Below are 18,747 nucleotides of genomic sequence, written 5' to 3' on the forward strand. Positions count from 1 at the left end.
CCTGGAAGAGGCAGACCCAAGTGGGGTCAGGGTGCATTCGGTGGATCCTGTTTATCTGTTGTGCTCTACGCTTTAACAGTACCCAAAGCAACGTTTGTGTCCTTTCTCCAGAAGGAAAATCCTCTCTGTCGTTTGGGTCACAGAGACTCCAGCCAATACGTTGTCATCTTCGAAGAGACCTGGCTAACTTGGTGTGTTCCAACAAATTCTGGTGGGTAGAAATACTTTGTGGTTATCAGTTGTTGAAGTTTGCTTGCCTCTGTTCTGGTGAAAACAAACGTTTTTGGAATTTTCAGGAGCACATGCGTCTGATGTAAATAAGCGCATGTGGGTCGTAAAGTGTCCAAGTGAAAGTCTCATACTCAGGAGAAAACGTCAAGGATTTTGTTGAGGAATAGACAACTGGAGTTGGGTTATGCTATGCAGGTCTGCAAAGCCCTCCCTCCAACATTAGGGGAAAGGGACTATATACAAAGATTTCAGGAACTTCCTGGCAGACTCTCTGGCTGATATTTTTAAAAATGGATCTAGTCAGTCCTAAAGCAATATAAAAGGAAGGTCACACAGTTATCTGTTTTAACATCTGCTGTCCTTTACACGGAAACCCTGGTGGTGTAGTGGTTAAGTGCTATGGCTGCTAACCAAAGGGTCGGCAGTTCGAATCCACCAGGCCCTCCTTGGAAACTCTGGGGGGCAGTTCTACTCTGTCCTGTAGGATCGCTATGAGTCATAATCGACTCGACGGCACTGGGTTTGGTTTTTGGCTTGGTTTTATCCCTTACACAAACCTCTGGTAACAGGTTTTAGACCATTCCAACAAAAGAAGAAAAAACTTAATCTCCCCTGATGGAAAAACGGAAACAGACTCCCTTTTGCGTAAAGCATTTAATTTAGAAATTTGCAAATGTGCATTCTTTCTTTGTCCCTTTTGAGAAATCCTCTTGAAAGGCTAAACTTCTTGGCAGTGTTACAACCCAGGAATGTTTCCTCCACGACCAGGGAGCCTTCTGTCTAAACTGTACTCAGTAAGGAAGACAGCCCCTTGTCTCATACTTTCTTTGGGAGCGTAAGAGTCTAACTTGGGTGGGCTCCAAGCTGTAAAACTACCACCTGTGATAAAGACATCAGAAGATTATTTCTCCAGAATTGACGAGACAAGCTGAAGGTGATGGGCACGTAACAATTCTGAAGGAGACCCTGAATTTTCAGGAGTCTCCCCTATAAATTTTGGCTCTTTTAGAATAATAGCTAGATGGACAACCCTCTCTGTCTTAGACTAGGTTCTCTAGAGAAGTGAAAGCAGTGAATCTCATATATATAAAGAGATTTATCACAAGGAAATGGCTCATGTGGTTGTAGATGCTGGCAGATCGCATTCCCATGGATCAGGCATCAGGCTAGAGACTTCTGACTCATGTAGCCGCAGGGACTGACAAACCCAAGATTGGCGGGTTGGACTGCAGGCTGCTGACTCTCGTGCTGCAGAGGCTGACAAATCCAAGATTGGCAGTACAATGACAGGGTGCTGGCGCACAGGCAGATGAATCACAGACTTGTCAGGCAACGTGTAAGTCCACTGTCTCATGGGCTGCAGAGTCTGATGAATTCCAAGATCAGTAAGTAAGAAGGCAGGCTGCTGTCTCCCACTTGTGGAGGCCAAAAAATCCCAAGATGGTCAGGTAAGATGGTAGGCCACTAGCTCACAGCCTATGTTGGCTGTTGAATCCCAAGATCAGCAGGTGGTACATCAGGCTGCTGGCTCATATCTAAAGAACAGGAGTTCACACGATGAAGAGCCAGATGCAGGATCCAGAGCAAATGTTCGAGCATTAGCAGAACATCCGAATTTAAGTTGAATACAGGCCACACCCTGGAGGAGAGTTCTTTACAACTGACTGGATGATTACCTCAGATCACACCATATAGGATGATATCAATACATAACTGCCAAATTACAGCATTACATAACTGCTACACTACGTCATTAATAACTGCCAAACAACTGAGAATCATGGCATAGTCAAGCTGACACACAACGTTAACAGTCACAGTCCACCGCTTGTCAACTTGGCACCTGTACACATCTCCTTAAACCATCCACAGTCTCTAAATGAAGACAATTACACAGTCACACTTCCACCCAACTTGATACAACTATTATGCATTGAACCAAAAATGCAATAGCCCCGTTTACATTCTCTGCTTTCCGCTCAAATTCATCTGACATCAGCGATGGTATCCCTCATTCTATGCCTTCTCTATAACGCAGCCTGAATTTCTGGCAGTTCATTGTTGATGTACTGTTGCAACAATTTTTTAATTATCTTTAGCAAAATTTTAATGAGTGTGATATTAATGATATTGTTTGACAATTTTGGCATTCTGTTGGATCACCATTCTTTGGAATGGGCACAAATGTGAATCTCTTCACTTGGTTGGCCAGGTACTTGTCTTCCAAATTTCTTGCCATAGACGAGTTAGCACCTCCAGCACTGCATCCATTTGTTGAAACATCTCATTTTGTATTTTGTCAATCCTGGTGCTTTGTTTATTGCCAGTGCACTCATGCAGCTTGGACGACTTTATTAATACTGTTATGCATTGAATTGTGACCACCAAATATGTGTATCAAGGTGGATATGCCTTTATTCCCAGTTGTTTAGTTGTCCATCATTTTGTGATCTGATATGAATATCCTATGTGTTGTAAATCCTGAAGTCTATAATGTTAATGAGACAGAATTAGAGTGGGTTATGTTAATGAGGCAGGGCTCAATCTACAGAATTTGGTTGTATCTTTAGTCCATATCTTTTCAGAGATAAAAGAGAAACAGAGAGAGACCGCCTACCCTCAGGAAAGATGAGCTAGCTTCAGGGCCCAACCTGTGGACCCAGGGTCCCTGCATGTAGAAGCTTCTAGACTAGGCGAAGATTGCTAACAAGGACCTTCCAAAAGGGCTGACAGAGAGAAAAAGCCTTCTTCTAGAGCTGGCACAACCAATTTGGACATTCTCCCTTCCTAAATAATGAGAGAAAAAAAATTATGTTATTAAAGACACCTACTTGTGGTATTTCTGTTATAGCAGCACTAGATAACTAAGAATTTTGTACCAATAGTAGGGTGCTCCTCTAACACATGCCTGAAATGTGGAAGTGGTTTTGAAAGTGTGATTGCATAGAGACTGTAAGAGCTTTAGAGTAAGGGCCTAATAGTAAAAGAGTTTCAGGCACTTAAATACCAGTGACATAAATTCCAGCATCACAGCAACATGCCAGCCGCCATGCATCTGTCAGTTTGTTGTATGTTGGTGGCTTGCTTGTTGCTGTGATACTGGATGGTATGCCAATGGTGTTTCAAATACCAGGAGGGTCACACTGGGGGAACAGTTTTCAGTGGTTCTTCCGGACTAAGAGTAGGAAGAAGGACCTGACAGTCTACTTTTCAGAAAATTGGCCAGTGAAAACCTCATTAATACCAGCATAACATTGTCTGATACAGTGGTGGAATATTATCTCCTTAGGTTGAAAGGCACTCAAAAGATGACTGGGGAAGAACTGCCTCCTCAAAATAGGGTCAACGTTAATGGCATGGATGGAGTCAAATTTTTGGGACCTTCATTAGCTGATGTGGCTTGACTCAACATGTGAAGAAACAACTGCAAACATCCATTAATAATCCGAATGTGCAATGTACGAAGTATGAATCTAGGAAAATTGGAATTCATCGAAAATGAAATGGAACACAGAAAAATGGATATCCCAGGCATTAGTTAGCTGAAATGGACTGATATTGGCCATTTTGAATCAGACAATCATATAGTCCATAATGCTGTGAATGACAAATTGAAAATGAATGATGTCACATGCATCGTCAAAAGAACACTTAAAGATTTATCCTGAAATACAGTGCTGTCAGTGATAGGATAATATCCATAAGCCTACAAAGATGAACAGTTACTACAACTACTATTCAAATTTATGCATCAACCGCTAATGCCAAAGATGAAGAAACTGAAGATTTCTACCAACTTCTGCAGTCTGAGATTGATGAAACATGAAATCAAGATGCATTGATAATTACTGGTGATTGGAATGTGCAAGTTGGGGACTGAAGAAGGATCGGTAGTTGGAAAATATGGCCTTGGTGATAGACATGATGCTGGAGATCACATGATAGAATTTTGCAGGATCAATGACTTCTTCAGTGCAAATATTTTTTCAAGAACATAAATGACGACCATACACGCGAACCTCCCCTGATGGAAACACAGAGATCACATTGACTGCATATGTGGAAAGGTAATGGAAAAGCTCAATATCACCAGTCAGAAAAAGGTCTGGGGCCAACTAAAGAACTGAATATCAATTGCTCATATGCAAGTTCAAGTTAAAACTGAAGAAAATTTATTATATCCCACCTTAATTTAGAGACCATTTCAAGAATAGAGTTGACACAGTTAATACTCCACCATGCATCTGTGAGTTTGCTGTACTATGGGGCTTCCTTGTTGCTGTGATGCTGGAAGGGATACCACCGGTATTCAAGTACCAGCTGTGTCACCCATGGTGGACAGGTTTCAGCTGAGCTTCCAGACTAAGAAAGAATTGGAAGAAGTACCCAGCGGTCCACTTCTGAAAAGAATTAGCCTGTAAAAACCTTATGAATAGCAGCAGAACATTGACCTAGTGACTGAAAAAGCCCAAGCTACACTGAAGGCATTGGCAAAAAACGAGGCTCTGGAAATTGACAGAATATCAATTGAGATGTTTCAACAAATGGATGCAGCGCTGGAAGTGCTCACTCATCTATGTCAAGAAATATGGAAGACAGCTACCTGGCCAGCTGATTGGAAGAGATCCATATTTATGCCTGTTCCCAAGAAAGGTGATCCAATCAAATGTAGAAATTTTCAAAAAACATTGTTTATATCACACGAAAGTAAAATTTTGTTGAAAATCATTCAAAAGTGGCTGCAGCAGTATATTGACAGGGAAATGCCAGAAATTTAGGTTGGATTGAGAAGAGAACGTAGAACCAGGGATATCATTGCTGATGTCAGATGGATCCTGGATGAAAGCAGAAAATATCAGAAAGATGTTTACCTGTGTTTTATTGACTATGCTAAGATATTTGACTGTGTGGCTCATAAGAAATTATGGATAACATTCCGAAGAATGGGAAATCCAGAACACTTAATTGTGTTCATGTGGAACCTGTAATTCAAGAGGCAGTCATTGGGACAGAACAAGGGGATACTGCATGGATTAAAGTCAGGGAAGGTGAGCATCAGGGTTCTGTGCTTTCACCATGCTTATTCAATCCGTATGCTGAGCAAATAATCAGGAATACTGAACTATATGCAGAAGAATGGAACCTCGGGACTGAAGGATGGCTCATTAACAGCCGGTGATATGCAGATGACACAGCCTTCCTTGCTGATTGAATGTGAGGTGGACTTGAAGCACTTAGTGATGAACATCAAAGACTACAGCCTTCAGTATGGATTACAAATCAACATAAACAAAAATCTTCACAACTGGACCAATAAGCAACATCATGATAAACAGAAACAATATTGAATTTGTCAAGCTTATAGTCTTATTTGGATCCCTGATCAGCACCCGTGGAAACAGAAATTAAGAAATCTAATGATGTATTGCATTGGGCAAATCTACTGCAAAAGTGTTGACAAAGATGCCGCTTTGAGAGCTAAAGTGCACCCAACCCAACTCATGATATTTTCAGTCACCTCATTTGCTTGTGAAAGCTAGACATTGAATAAGGAAGACTGAAGAAAAATTGATGCCTTTGAATTATGGTGTTGGCGAATTATATTGAATATGCCATTGATTGCTAAAAGAACTAACGAGTCTGCCTTGAAAAAATTACAACCAGAGTGCTCCTTGGAAGTAAGCATGGCAAGACTTCATCCCTCGTACTTTGCACTTATTATGAGGAGTGACCAGTCCCTGAAGAAAGACATCATGCTTGGTAAGGTGTAAGGCAGTGAAAAAGAGAGAGACACTGGAAGAGATAGCCTGACACAGTGGCTGTAACAGTGGGTTCAGACATAGCAAAGATTGTGAGAGTGATGCCGACTGGGTAGTGTTTCGTTCTGTTGGACACAGGGTCTCTTTGAGTCAGAACCGACTCAAGAACACCTAACAACAACAGTAGAAAAAGCCTAGATTTCCTTTAAGAGTCTGTTGGTGGGATTATGGACATCAAAAACAATTCTGGTGAGGTGTCAAAAGGAAGTGAGGAGAGTGGTAACACCGGAGACTGCGGAGACATCTAGATGCAGCAACAGAGCAATGGCAGCAGCAGAACCAGGAGACCTGTGTGAGAGCACTGGAGCTAATCCATGAAATCAGAGAGCTGAGTGCCTTCTGGCAGGAGGCTTCCTGGTGAAATGGGGGGCCTAACAGCACTTATCGATGGAGCTAGGCTTGCCTACCCACGGAGAAAGAGAGCTGAATGCCTTCTGGCAAAGGTTTAGTGACAGAGTATGGTGCCTCCAGGCACTTATTACAGCTGAAGAGTTGGCAAAGAGCCCTGAAGGGCCAAGAAGCCAAGCAACCAAGAAGCAGAAGCTGAGGAGACAAGGACCACAGGAAGGAGAGCTGCTTCAATCCAAATAGTATGGCCTCGACCTCTGGTTTATCAAAGGGTTGAACGGCAGCCTGCTTGGTCTCAAAGGATGGGGCATCACCTCCTAGATTTCAAAGAGTCAGATTGTCACCAACTCAGTTCAGGAGTGTGGGGCTTCCTTTCACAAGTGCCAGGGGAATGGGGCTGGTTCTGTTGCCCAAAGTTGAGGGACAGGACTGCCATGCCCAAGGAGTATAAGAACGGGGCCTGCCAGGGCCAAGGAAGTGGGGTTGCCATTCAGATGGACCAGGAGAATGGGACAGCCCAAAACCAAGAGAGTAGAGTTGCCATTTCAGTGGGTCTGGAAGGTGAAGCTGAAGTCAAGGGCCAATAGACCTCCACCCAGATTTCAGAGAGTGTGACCAGCCAGAGTCTGGAATGCAGGGCTATTGCCTAAGTAGTCTTAGCGAATAGATTATTATTTTCAAGCCTTGAGAGCTAATGTAATGTGTTCTGCTGACTTCCTTGGTGCCTGTTACCCCTTCTTTCCCTCCAATTTCTCACATTTGTAATGGAAGTCCCCACCTGGGGTCTGTTAGACCATTGTCCTTTGTAGCAGATAACTTGTATTCTAGATTTCATGGATGATTTCATTATGCCAGTTGACTTAGATGTCCCCTGAAACCATGGTCCCCAAATCCCCACCCCGGCTACGCTGGCCTTCAAAGAATTCAGTTTGTTCAGAAAACTTCTTTGCTTTTGGTTTAGTCCAGTCGTGCTGACCTCTCCTGTATTGTGTGTTGTCTTCCCCTTCACCTAAAATAGGTCTTGTCTACTATCTAATTAGTGAAAACCCCTCTCCCTCCTTCCCTACCTGCTCTTGTAAGCATCAATAATATATTGTTCTCTGTTTATTTCTTATAATAGTTGTCTCATGCAACATTTGGCCTTTTACAACTGACTAATTTCACTCACCATAATGCCTTCTAGATTCCTCCATATTATAAAATGTTTCATGGATTCATCATTGTTCTTTATCGATGCATAGTATTCCATTGTGTGAATATACCATAATTTATTTATCCATCCATTGATGGGCACCTTGGTTGCATCCATCTTTTTGCTATTGTAAACAATGCTGCAGTGAACATGGGTGTGCGTGTATCTGTTCGTGTAAAGGCTCTTATTTCTCTAGGATATATTTCAAGGAGTGGGATTGCTGGATCATAAATGGTAGTTCTATTTCTACCTTCTAAGGAAGTGCCAAATCGATTTCCAAAGTGGTTGTACCATTTTACATCCCCACTAGCAGTGTATAAGTGTTCCAGTCTCTCCACAACCTCTCCAACATTTATTGTTTTGTTTTTTGGATTAATGCCAGCCTTGTTGGAGTGAGATGGAATCACATTGTAGTTTTGATTTGCATTTTTCTAATGGCTAATGATCGTGAACATTTCCTCATGCATCTGTTAGCTACCTGAATGTCTTCTTTGGTGAAGTGCCTGTTCATATCCTTTGCCCATTTTTTAATTGGGTAGTTTGTCTTTTTGTAGTTGAGTTATTGCCGTATCATGTAGATTTTAGAGATCAGACACTGATCAGAAATGTCATAGCTAAAAACTTTTTCCCAGCCTGTAGGTAATCTTTTTACTCTTTTCATGAAGTCTGTGGATGAGTATAGGTGTTAGATTTTTAGGAGCTCCCAGTTATTTAGCCACCATGTGCCTGTCAGTTTGTCGTACTGTGGGGGCTTGTGTGTTGCTGTGATGCTGGAAGCTATGCCACCTGTATTCAGATACGTCACCCATGGAGGATAAGTTTCAGCTGAGCTTCCAGACTAAGACAGACTAGGAAGAAGAACCGCACAGTCTTCTTCTGAAAAGAATTAGCCAATGAAAACCTTATGAATAGCAGCAGAACATTGTCTGATATAGTGCTGGAAGATGAGCCCCCCAGGTTGGAAGGCACTCAAAAGACAACTGGGGGAGAGCTGCCTCCCAAAGGAGAGTCTACCTTAATGATGTGGATGGAGTAAAGCTTTCGGGACCTTCGTTTGCTGATGTGGTACGACTCAAAATGAGAAGAAACAACTGCAAACATCCATTAATAATTGGAATGTGGAATGTTCGAAGTATGAATCTAGGTAAATTGGACATTGTCAAAAATGAAGTGGAATGCATGAACATCGATATGCTAGGCATTAGTGAGCTGAAATGGACCAGTATTGGCCATTTTGAATTGGACAATCATATAGTACAGGGTCAACGGAAAAGAGGAAGACCCTCTACGAGGTGGAGTGACACTGTGGCTGGAACAATGAGATCAAGCGTAACAATGATTTTAAGGATGGCACAGGACCGGGCTGTGTTAGGTTCTGTTGTGCATGGGGTTTCTATGAGTCGGAACTGACTGGACGGCACCTAACAACAACAAAAGGTATCTAGTTTCTCTTCTGCATTGTTAGTAATGTTTTGTATACTGTTTATGCCATGTATTAGGGCTCATAGCGTTGTCCCTATTTTTTTCTTCCATGATCTTTATCATTTTAGATTTAGGTCTTTGATCCATATTGAGTATGTTTTCGTGCATGGTGTGAGGCATGGGTCTTTTTTCATTTTTTTGCAGATGGATATCCAGTTATGCCAGCACCATTTGTTAAAAAGACTGTCCTTTCCCCATTTAACTGTTTTGGGGCCTTTATCAAATATCAACTGCTTGTATGTGGATGGATTTATATCTGGATTCTCAATTCTGTTCCATTGGTCTATGTATCTGTTGTACCAGTACCAGGCTGTTTTGACCACTGTGGTGGTATAATAGGTTCTAAAATCAGGTAGAGTGAGGCCTCCCACTTTTTCAGTAATGCTTTACTTATCCAGGGCCTCTTTCCCTTCCATATGAAGCTAGTGATTTGTTTCTCCACCTCATTAAAAAACGTTGTTAGATTTTGGATTGGAATTGTGTTGTGTCTATAGATGGCTTTTGGTAGAATAGACATTTTTACAGTGTTGAGTCTTCCTATCCATGAGCAAGGTATGTTTTTCCACTTATGTAGGTGTCTTGTTTTCTTGCAGTATGTCTTGTAGTTTTCTTTGTATAGGTCTTCTATGTTTCTCGTAAGATTTATTCCTAAGTGTTCTATCTTTTTGGGGGCCACTGTAAATGGTACTGATTTGGTGATTTCCTCTTCAATGTTCTTTTTGTTGCTGTTGAGGAATCCAACTGATTTTTGTGTATTTATCTTGTAACCTGATACTCTGCTGAACTCTTCTTTTAGTTTCAGTAGTTTTCTTGAGGATTGATTCTTCAGGATTTTCTGTGTATAAAATCATGTCATCTGCCAAAAGAGATACTTTTCTTTTTCCTTACAAATCTGATTGCCCTTTATTTCTTTCTCTAGCCTAATTGCTCTTGCTAGGTTCTCCAACACAATGTTGAATAAGAGTGGTGATAAAGGGCATCTTTGTCTGGTTCCCGTTCTTAAGGGGAATGCTTTGAGACTCTCTGCATTTAGGATGATGTTGGCTGTTGGCTTTGTATAAATGCCCTTTATTATGTTGAGCAATTTACCTTCTATTCCTATTTTGCTGAGAGTTTTTATTGTGAATGGGTGTTGAACTTTGTCAAATGCCTTTTCTGCATCAATCGATAGGATTATGTGGTTCTTGTCTTTTGTTTTATTTATGTGGTGGATTACATTAATTGTTTTTCTAATGTTGAGCTCTCCCTGCATACCTGGTATGAATCGCACTTGGTCATGGTGAATTATTTTTTTGATATCTTGTTGAATTCTCTTGGCTAGAATTTTGTGGAGGATTTTTGCATCTAAGTTCATGAGGGATATAGGTCTGTAATTTTTTTTTTTTTTTTTTTTTGTGGTGTCTTTACCTGGTTTCGGTATCAGGGATATGCTGGCTTCATAGAATGAGTTTGGGCATATTCCATCCTTTTCAATGCTCTGAAATACCTTTAGTAATAGTGGTGTTAACTCTTCACTGAAAATTTGGTAGAGCTCTTCAGTGAAGCTGTCAGATCCAGGGCTTTTGTTGGGAGTTTTTAAATTACCTTTTCAACCTCTTCTTTTGTTATGCGTTTATTTAGTTGTTCTACCTCGGTTTGTGTTAGTTTAGGTAAGTAGTGCGTTTCTAGAAATCCTCAAGCTGAAATAACTGAAGAAAAAGCTTCAAGTTGCAATATTTATGGTTTCTATGGGCAAAATATTGAATCACGCGGGAAGCATCAAAAATGATGGAGGAAATACATAGAGTCACTGTACCAAAAAGAATTGATCGATGTTCAGTCATTTCAGAAGGGAGTGTATAATCAGGAAACAATACTACTGAATGAAGGAGTCCAAGGTGCAATGAATGCACTGGTGAAAAACAAGGCTACAGAAATTCATGGAATACCCATTGAGATGTTTTTGCAAATGGATGAAAAGATGGAAACGCTCACTCTTCTGTGCCAGGAAATTCAGAAGTCTGCTGTTTGGGCTATTCCCCATGCATCTGTCAGTTTGTCATACTGCAGGGGCTTCCGTGGTGCTATGATGCGGGAAGCTATGCCACTGGTATTCATATACCAGAAGGGTCACCCATGGCAAAGAGGTTTCAGCTGAGCTTCCAGACTAAGACTAGAAAGAAGGACCTGGCGGTCTACTTCGGAAAAGATTTAGCTAGCTAAAACTTTATATCAGCGGAACATCTTCTGATATAGTGCTGGAAGATGAGCCCCTCAGGGTAGAAGACACTCAAAAGACGACTGGGGAAGAGCTGCCCCCCAAAGGAGAGTCGGCCTTAATGACGTGGGTGGAGTCAAGCTTTTGGGACCTTCATTTGTTGATGTGGCACTACTCAAAATGAGAAGAAACAGCTGCAAACATCCACTAATAATAATAAACCCAGTGCCTTTGAGTTGATTCCGACTCATAGCGACCCTACAGGACAGAGTAGAACTGCCCCATAGAGTTGCCAAGCAGTGCCTGGTGGATTTGAACTGCCTACCATTTGGTTAATAGCTATAGCACTTAACCACTACGCCACCAGGGTTTCCCAATAATGATGTCATCTTGAAAACTAAAGTGCACCTGATCCAAGCCATGGTGTTTTCTGTTGCCTCATATGCATGTGAAAGCTGGACAGTGAATAAAGAAGACCAAAGATTTGACGCCTTTGAATTGTGTTGGCGAAGAATATTGAATATACTATGGAATGCCAAAAGAACTAACAAATCAGTTTTGGAAAAAGTAGAGCTGAATGCTCCTTAGAAGCAAGGATGACGAGGCTGCGTCTCACATTCTTTGGACATGTTATCAAGAGAGATCAGTCGCTGGAGAAGGACAACATGCTTTGTAACATAGAGGGCCAACCAAAAAGAAGAAGACTCTCCATGAGATGGATTGACACAGTGGCTGCAACAATTGGCTCAAGCCTAAAAATGATAGTGTGGATGGCCTAGGACCAGGCAGTGTTTCATTCTCTTGTATGTAGGGTTGCTATGAGTCAGAATCAACTCGACAGCACCTAAGAACAACAATAACACCTCGTGAATTTACTGGAAGAGATGCATATATGTGCTCATTCCAAAGGCAGATGATTGGGGCCAGGAAGCTGTCTTCCAAATTTCTTGAAGTAGACAACTGAGCACCTGCATTGTTCCATCTGTTTTTTGAAACATCTCAATTGGTATTCCGTCAATTCCTGGAGTCTTGTTTTCCGTTATTCCTTCAGTACAGCTTAGACATCTTCCTTCAGTACCATCAGTTCTTGATCATATTCTACCTCTTGAAATAATTTGACATCAACCAATTCTTTTTGGTACAGTGACTCTTTATATTCCTTCTATTTTCTTTTCACGCGTCCTGCGCTTTTCAGTGTTTTGCCCATAGTATCCTTCAAAAGAATTAAGGATAGTAAGACTTCATCTCACATACTTTGGACATGTTATCAGGAGGGACCAGTCTCTAAAGCAGGACATCATGCTTGGTAAAATAAAGGCTCCGTGAGAAAGAGGAAGGCACTCAACAGGATGGATTGATACAGCAGTGGCTGTAGTAATGGGCTCAATCCAAACAGCAATTGTTAGGATGGTGAGGGAGTGTGCAGGGTTTCCTTCTGTTGTACATGGAGTCGCTATGAGTCGGAACTGAATCGATGTCACCTAACAACAGCAATCCTTCAATATTACAACTGTATACCTTCCATCTTCGTTTGATGCTTTCTGCATTGTTCAATAATTTCTCTGTGTAATCCTTCAACATTGCCACTCAAGACTTGAATTTTTTTCATCAGGTCTTTTAGCTTGAGAAATGCTGAGCATGTTCTTCATTTTTTGTTTTCTCACTCCAGGTCTTTGTGCTTTTCATTGTAATACTTTGTTTTTTCAAGTTGCTCTTTTAAATGTTCTGTGCAGCTCTTTTACGTTGTCATGTTTTCTTTTTGCTTTAGCTACTCCAAAATCCCCCCTATGTGTCTGTCAGTTTGTTGTACTGTGGGGTCTTCTGTGTTGCTGTGATGTTGGAAGCTATGCCACCGGCATTCAGATGCCAGCAGGGTCACCCATGGAGAAAAGGTTTCGGCTGTGATTCCAGACTAAGACTAGGAAGAAAGACCTGGCAGTCTACTTCTGAAAAGCATTAGCCAGTGAAAACCTTATGAATACCAGCGGAACATTTTCTGATATAGTGCTAGAGGATGAGCCCCCTAGGTTGGAAGGCACTCAAAAGATGACAGAGGAAGAGCTGCCTCCTCCAAGTAGAGTTGACCTTGATGTGGATGGAGTAAAGCTTTTGGGACCTTCATTTGCTGATGTGGCATGACACAAAATGAGAAGAAACAGCTGGAAACATCCATTAATAATCGGAACCTGGAACGTACGAAGTATGAATCTAGGAAAATTAAAAATCGTCAAAAATGAAATAGGAAAACATCCATATGCCTACAAGGAAAACCAATTAATACAACTATTATTCAAATATACGCACCAACCACTAGGGCCAAAGATGAATAGAAGATTTTTATCAGATGATGTAGTCTGAAATTGATCGCACATGCAATCAAGATGCATTGATAATTACTGGTGATATTAATGCGAAAGTAGGAAACAAAGAAGAAGGATCAGTAGTTGGAAGATATGGTCTTGGGGATAGAAACAATGCCGGAGATCGAATAATACAATTTTGCAAGACCAACAACTTCTTCATTGCAAATACTTTCTTTCACCAACATAAACGGCAACTATACACATGGACCTCGCCAGAGGGGATACATAGAAATCAAATTGACTACATCTGTGGAAAGAGACAATGGAAAAGCTCAATATCATCAGTCAGAACAAGGCCAGGGGCCGACTGTGGAACAGACCATCAATTGCTCATATGCAAGTTCAAGATGAAACTGAAGAAAATCAGAGCAAGTCCATGAAAGCCAAAATGTGACCTTGAGTATATCCCACCTGAATTTAGAGGCCATTTGAAGGATAGATTTGTCTCATTGAACACTAGTGACCGAAGACCGGACAAGTTATGGAATGACATCAATACGTGAAGAAAGGAAGAGGTCACTGAAAAGACAGGAAAGAAAGAAAAGACCAAGATGGATGTCAGAGGAGACTCCGAAACCTGCCCTTGAACGTCGAGCAGCTAAAGCAAAAGGAAGAATTGATGAAGTAAAAGAACTGAAGAGAAGATTTCAAAGGGCAGCTCGAGAAGACAAAGTATTATAATGACATGTGCAAAGAGCTGGAAATGGAAAACCAAAAGGGAGGAACACGATTGGTGTTTCTCAAGCTGAAAGAACTGAATAAAAAATTCAAGCCTCAAGGTGCAATTGTGAAGGATTCTATGGGGAAAATATTAAATGACGCAGGAAGCATCAAAAAAAGGTGAAAGGAATACACAGAGTCATTATACCAAAAAGAATTAGTCGATGTTCACCCATTTCAAGAGGTAGCATATGGTCAGGAATCGATGATACTGGAGGAAGAAGTCCAAGCTGCTCTGAAGGCATTGGTGAAAAACAAGGCTCCAGGAATTGATGGAATATCAATTGAGATGTTTCAACAAACAGATGGAACGCTGGAGGTGCTCAATCGTCTATGCCAAGAAATATGGAAGACAGCTTCCTGCCCAAATGACTGGAAGAGATCCATATTTATGCCTATTCCAAAGGAAGGTGATCCAACCAAATGTGGAAATTATAGAACAATATCATTAATATCACTTGCAAGCAAAATTCTGGTGAAGATCATTCAAAAATGGCTGCAGCAGTATATTCACAGGGAACTCCCAGAAATTCAGGCCAGTTTCAGAAGAGGACATGCAACCAGGGATATCATTGCTGATGTCAGGTGGATCCTGGCTGAAAGCAGAGAATACCAGAATGATGTTTCCCTGGGTTTTATTGACTATGCGAAGGCATTCGACTGTGTGGATCATTACAAATTATGGATAACACTGCAAAGAATGGGAATTCCAGAACACTTAATTGTGCTCATGAGGAACCTTTAGATAGATCAAGAGGCAGTTCTTCGGACAGAACAAGGGGATACTGATTGGTTTAAAGTCAGGAAAGGTGTGCGCCATGGTTGAATTCTTTCACCATACCTATTCAATCTGTATGCTGACTCAATAATCGGAGAAGTTGGTCTATATGAAGAACAACGGGGCATCAGGATTGAAGGAAGACTCATTAACCTGCATTATGCAGATGAGACAACCTTTCTTGCTGAAAGTGAAGAGGACTTGAAGCACTTACTAATGAAGATCAAAAACCACAGCCTTCAGTATGGATTACACCTAAACATAAAGAAAACAGAAATCCTCACAACTGGACCAATGAGCAACATCATGATAAACGGAGAAAAGATTGTAGTTGTCAAGGATTTCATTTTGTGTGGATCCACAATCAACAGCGATTGAAGCAGCAGTTAAGAAATCAAAAGACGCATTGCATCGGGTAAATCTGCTGCAAAGGACCTCTTCACACTGTCGAAGAGCAAAGATGTCACCCTGAAGACTAAGGTGTGCTTGACCCAAGCCATGGTATTTTCAATTGCATTATATGCAACGGAAAGCTGGACAATGCATAAGGAAGACCGGAGAAGAGTTGATGCCTTTGAATTGTGGTGTTGGCGAAGAATATTGAATATACCGTGGATTGCCAAAAGAACGAACAAATCTGTCTTAGAAGAAGTACAACCGGAATGCTTCTTAGAAGCAAGGATGGTGAGACTGCATCTTAAATACTTTGGACATGTTGTCAGGAGGGATCAGTCCCTGGAGAAGGACATCATGATTGGCAAAGTACAGGGTGAGTGGGAAAGAGAAAGACCCTCAATGAGGTGGATTGACACAGTGGCTGCCACAGTGGGCTCAAGCATAACAACGATTGTAAGGGTGGTACAGGACCGGGCAGTGTTTCGTTCTGTTGTTCACAGGGTCACTATGAGTTGGAACCGACTCAACAGCACCTAACAACAACAACAACACTCCAAAATCCAAGGAGTCATACTTGGTGTCGTGCCTCCTTTTTAGTTGTAGAAGGGGCCAGATGTAAGAACTTAACCCTCACTTTAGAAAGAATATTTTGACATGCCCAAACAACCGAACCCCTTCACATTGCGCTGAGGTTGAGGACCCTGAATTTTTGTGGGATTAATTTCCCACCCTTTAGGAGCATATGTGTTAACAGTAAGTCCCACATCACTGACACATCTTCCTTACTGGGTCTAGTCGTTATGATGTCATCAGTGTAAAGGACCAGTTCTATGTCTTGGAGAAGGGAAAAGCGATTAAGGTCCCTGATCATCCATCATCATTAAACATTCCCAACTCTTCCCATCAAGTTAACAGAAGCTCAGTGTCCCCTTTTATCTTCCTTTCCCCCTCCCTGCCACTCATCCAATGTGTTGTTGTAGTTAGGTGCCGTCGAGTTGGTTCCGACTCATAGCAACCCTATGCACAACAGAACGAAACACTGCCCGGTCCTGAGCCAACCTTACAGTCGTTGTTATGCTTGAGCTCATTGTTGCAGCTGCTGTTTAAGTCCACCCCGTTGAGGGTCTTCCTCTTTTCCGCGGACCCTGTTCTTTGCCAAGCATGATGTCCTTCTCTAGGGACTGATCCCTTCTGACAACATATCCAAAGTATGTAAGATGCGGTTTTGTCATCCTTGCTTCTAAGAACTCTTCTGGTTGTACTTCTTCTAATACAGATTTATTCGTTCTTCTGGCAGTCCATGGTATATTTGACATTCTTCGCCACCACCACAATTCAGAGGTGTCAGTGCTTCTTCGGTGTTCCTTATTCATTAAACGGCTTTCACATGCATATGATATGATTGAAAATACCATGGCTTGGGTCAGGCGCACCTTAGTCTTCAGGGTGACATCTTTGCTCTTCAATGCTTTGAAGAGGTCCTTTGCAGCAGATTTACCCAATGCAATGCGTCGTTTGATTTCTTGACTGCTGCTTCCATGGTGTTGATTGTGGATCCAAGCAAAATGAAATCCTTGACAACTACAATCTTTTCTCCGTTTATCATGATGTTGCTCATTGGTCCAGTTGTGAGGATTTTTTTTTTCTTTATGTTGATGTGCAATCCATACTGAAGGCTGTGGTCTTTGATCTTTATTAGTAAGTGGTTCAAGTCCTTTTCACTTTCAGCAAGCAAAGTTGTATCATCTTCGTAACGCAGGTTGTCAGTGAGTTTTCCTTGAATCCTGATGCCCTCCCTGTTCTTCATATAGTCCAGTATATCCAGTGATAAACTTTGATAATTATGCACTTGTCTTTTCTAGGTATTTCATAAAAATGGAATCACAGAATATTTGTCCTTTTGTGACTTATTTCATTTGTCCTTATGGGTGAACAGTTTTCCATGGTATGTACCACACTTTTTTTTTTTTTTTCAAGAAACAGATGTAGAGATGGAAGTGCTCGCTCATCTATGCCAACAAATTTGGAGGACAGCGACCTGACCAACTAACAGGAAGAGATCCATATTTTTGCCTATTCTAAAGAAAGGTGATCCAACTAAATGTGGAATTTATCAAACAATATCATTAATGTCACATGCAAGCAAAATTCTGCTGAAGATCATTCAAAAGCAGCTGCCACAATATATCAACAGGGAACTGCCAGAAATTCAAGCTGGATTCAGAAGAGGACGTGGAACCAGGGGTATTATTGCTGATGTCAGATGGATCCTGGCTGAAAGCAGAGAATACAAGAAAGATGTTTACCTGTGTTTTTTGACTGCTAAGGCATTTGGCTGTGTGGGTCATAACAAATATGGATAACATTGCGAAGAATGGGAATTCTGGAAAACTTAATTGTGCTCATGAGGAATCTGTACATGGATCAAGAGGCAGTCCTTCGAACAGAACAAGGGGATACTGTAAGGTTTAAAATCAGGGAAGATGTGCTTCAGGGTTGTGTCCTTTCACCATACCTATTCAATCTGTATGCTGAGCAAATAACCCAGGAATCTGGACTATATGAAGAACTGGGAGGCAGGACTGGAGGAAGACTCATTAAAAACCTGTGTTATGCAGATAACACAACTGTGCTTGCTGAAAGTGAAGAGGTCTTGAAACACTTACTGATGAAGATCCAAGATCACAGCCTTCAATATGGATTACACCTCAACAAAAAGAAAAGAAAAAGCATCACAACTGGACAAATAAGCAACATCACAATAAACAAAAGATTGAGGTTGTCAAAGATTTCGTTTTACTTGGATCTGCAATCAACACCCATGGAAGCAGGAGTTAAGAAATCAGAAGATGCATTGCGTTGAGCAAATCAGCTGCAAAAGACCTCTTTAAACTATTGAAAAGCAAAGATGTCACCTGGAAGACTACAGTGCACACAAGACCTAGTGTTTGCAATCACCTTACATGCAGGAGAAAGCTGGACAATGAGTAAGGAAGACCAAAGAAGAATTGACGCCTTAGAATTACGGTGTTTATGAAGATTATTGAATATACCGTGAATCGAACAAATCTGTCTCAGAAGAAGTCGATGCTTGGTAAGTAGAGAGTCAGCGAAAAAGAGGAAGACCCTCCATGAGATGGGCTGACACAGTGGCTGCAACAATGGGTTCAATCGGAGCAACAATTTTGAGGATGGCACAGGACCAGGCAATATTTTGTTCT

At 41.4% G+C, this 18,747-nt stretch overlaps 2 protein-coding genes across 2 annotated transcripts in view; both read left to right on the forward strand.

The window, feature by feature from the left end:
• The window catches only part of LOC104847125 (zinc finger protein OZF-like), a 181,325-nt gene that overhangs the window by 67,984 nt on the left and 94,594 nt on the right, over positions 1–18,747 (forward strand). The window lies entirely within an intron of this gene.
• LOC100659960 (zinc finger protein 883-like) overlaps positions 1–18,747 on the forward strand; it is a 59,529-nt gene that overhangs the window by 8,545 nt on the left and 32,237 nt on the right. Inside the window, exon 2 of the mRNA XM_023541219.2 lies at positions 112–211. The gene's annotated coding sequence lies outside the window, so the exon portion shown is untranslated. The remainder of the gene's footprint in view (positions 1–111; positions 212–18,747) is intronic.

The sequence above is a fragment of the Loxodonta africana genome, chromosome 3 (genome assembly GCF_030014295.1).
Source record: "Loxodonta africana isolate mLoxAfr1 chromosome 3, mLoxAfr1.hap2, whole genome shotgun sequence".
In the NCBI taxonomy this organism is placed as follows: Eukaryota; Metazoa; Chordata; class Mammalia; order Proboscidea; family Elephantidae; genus Loxodonta; species Loxodonta africana.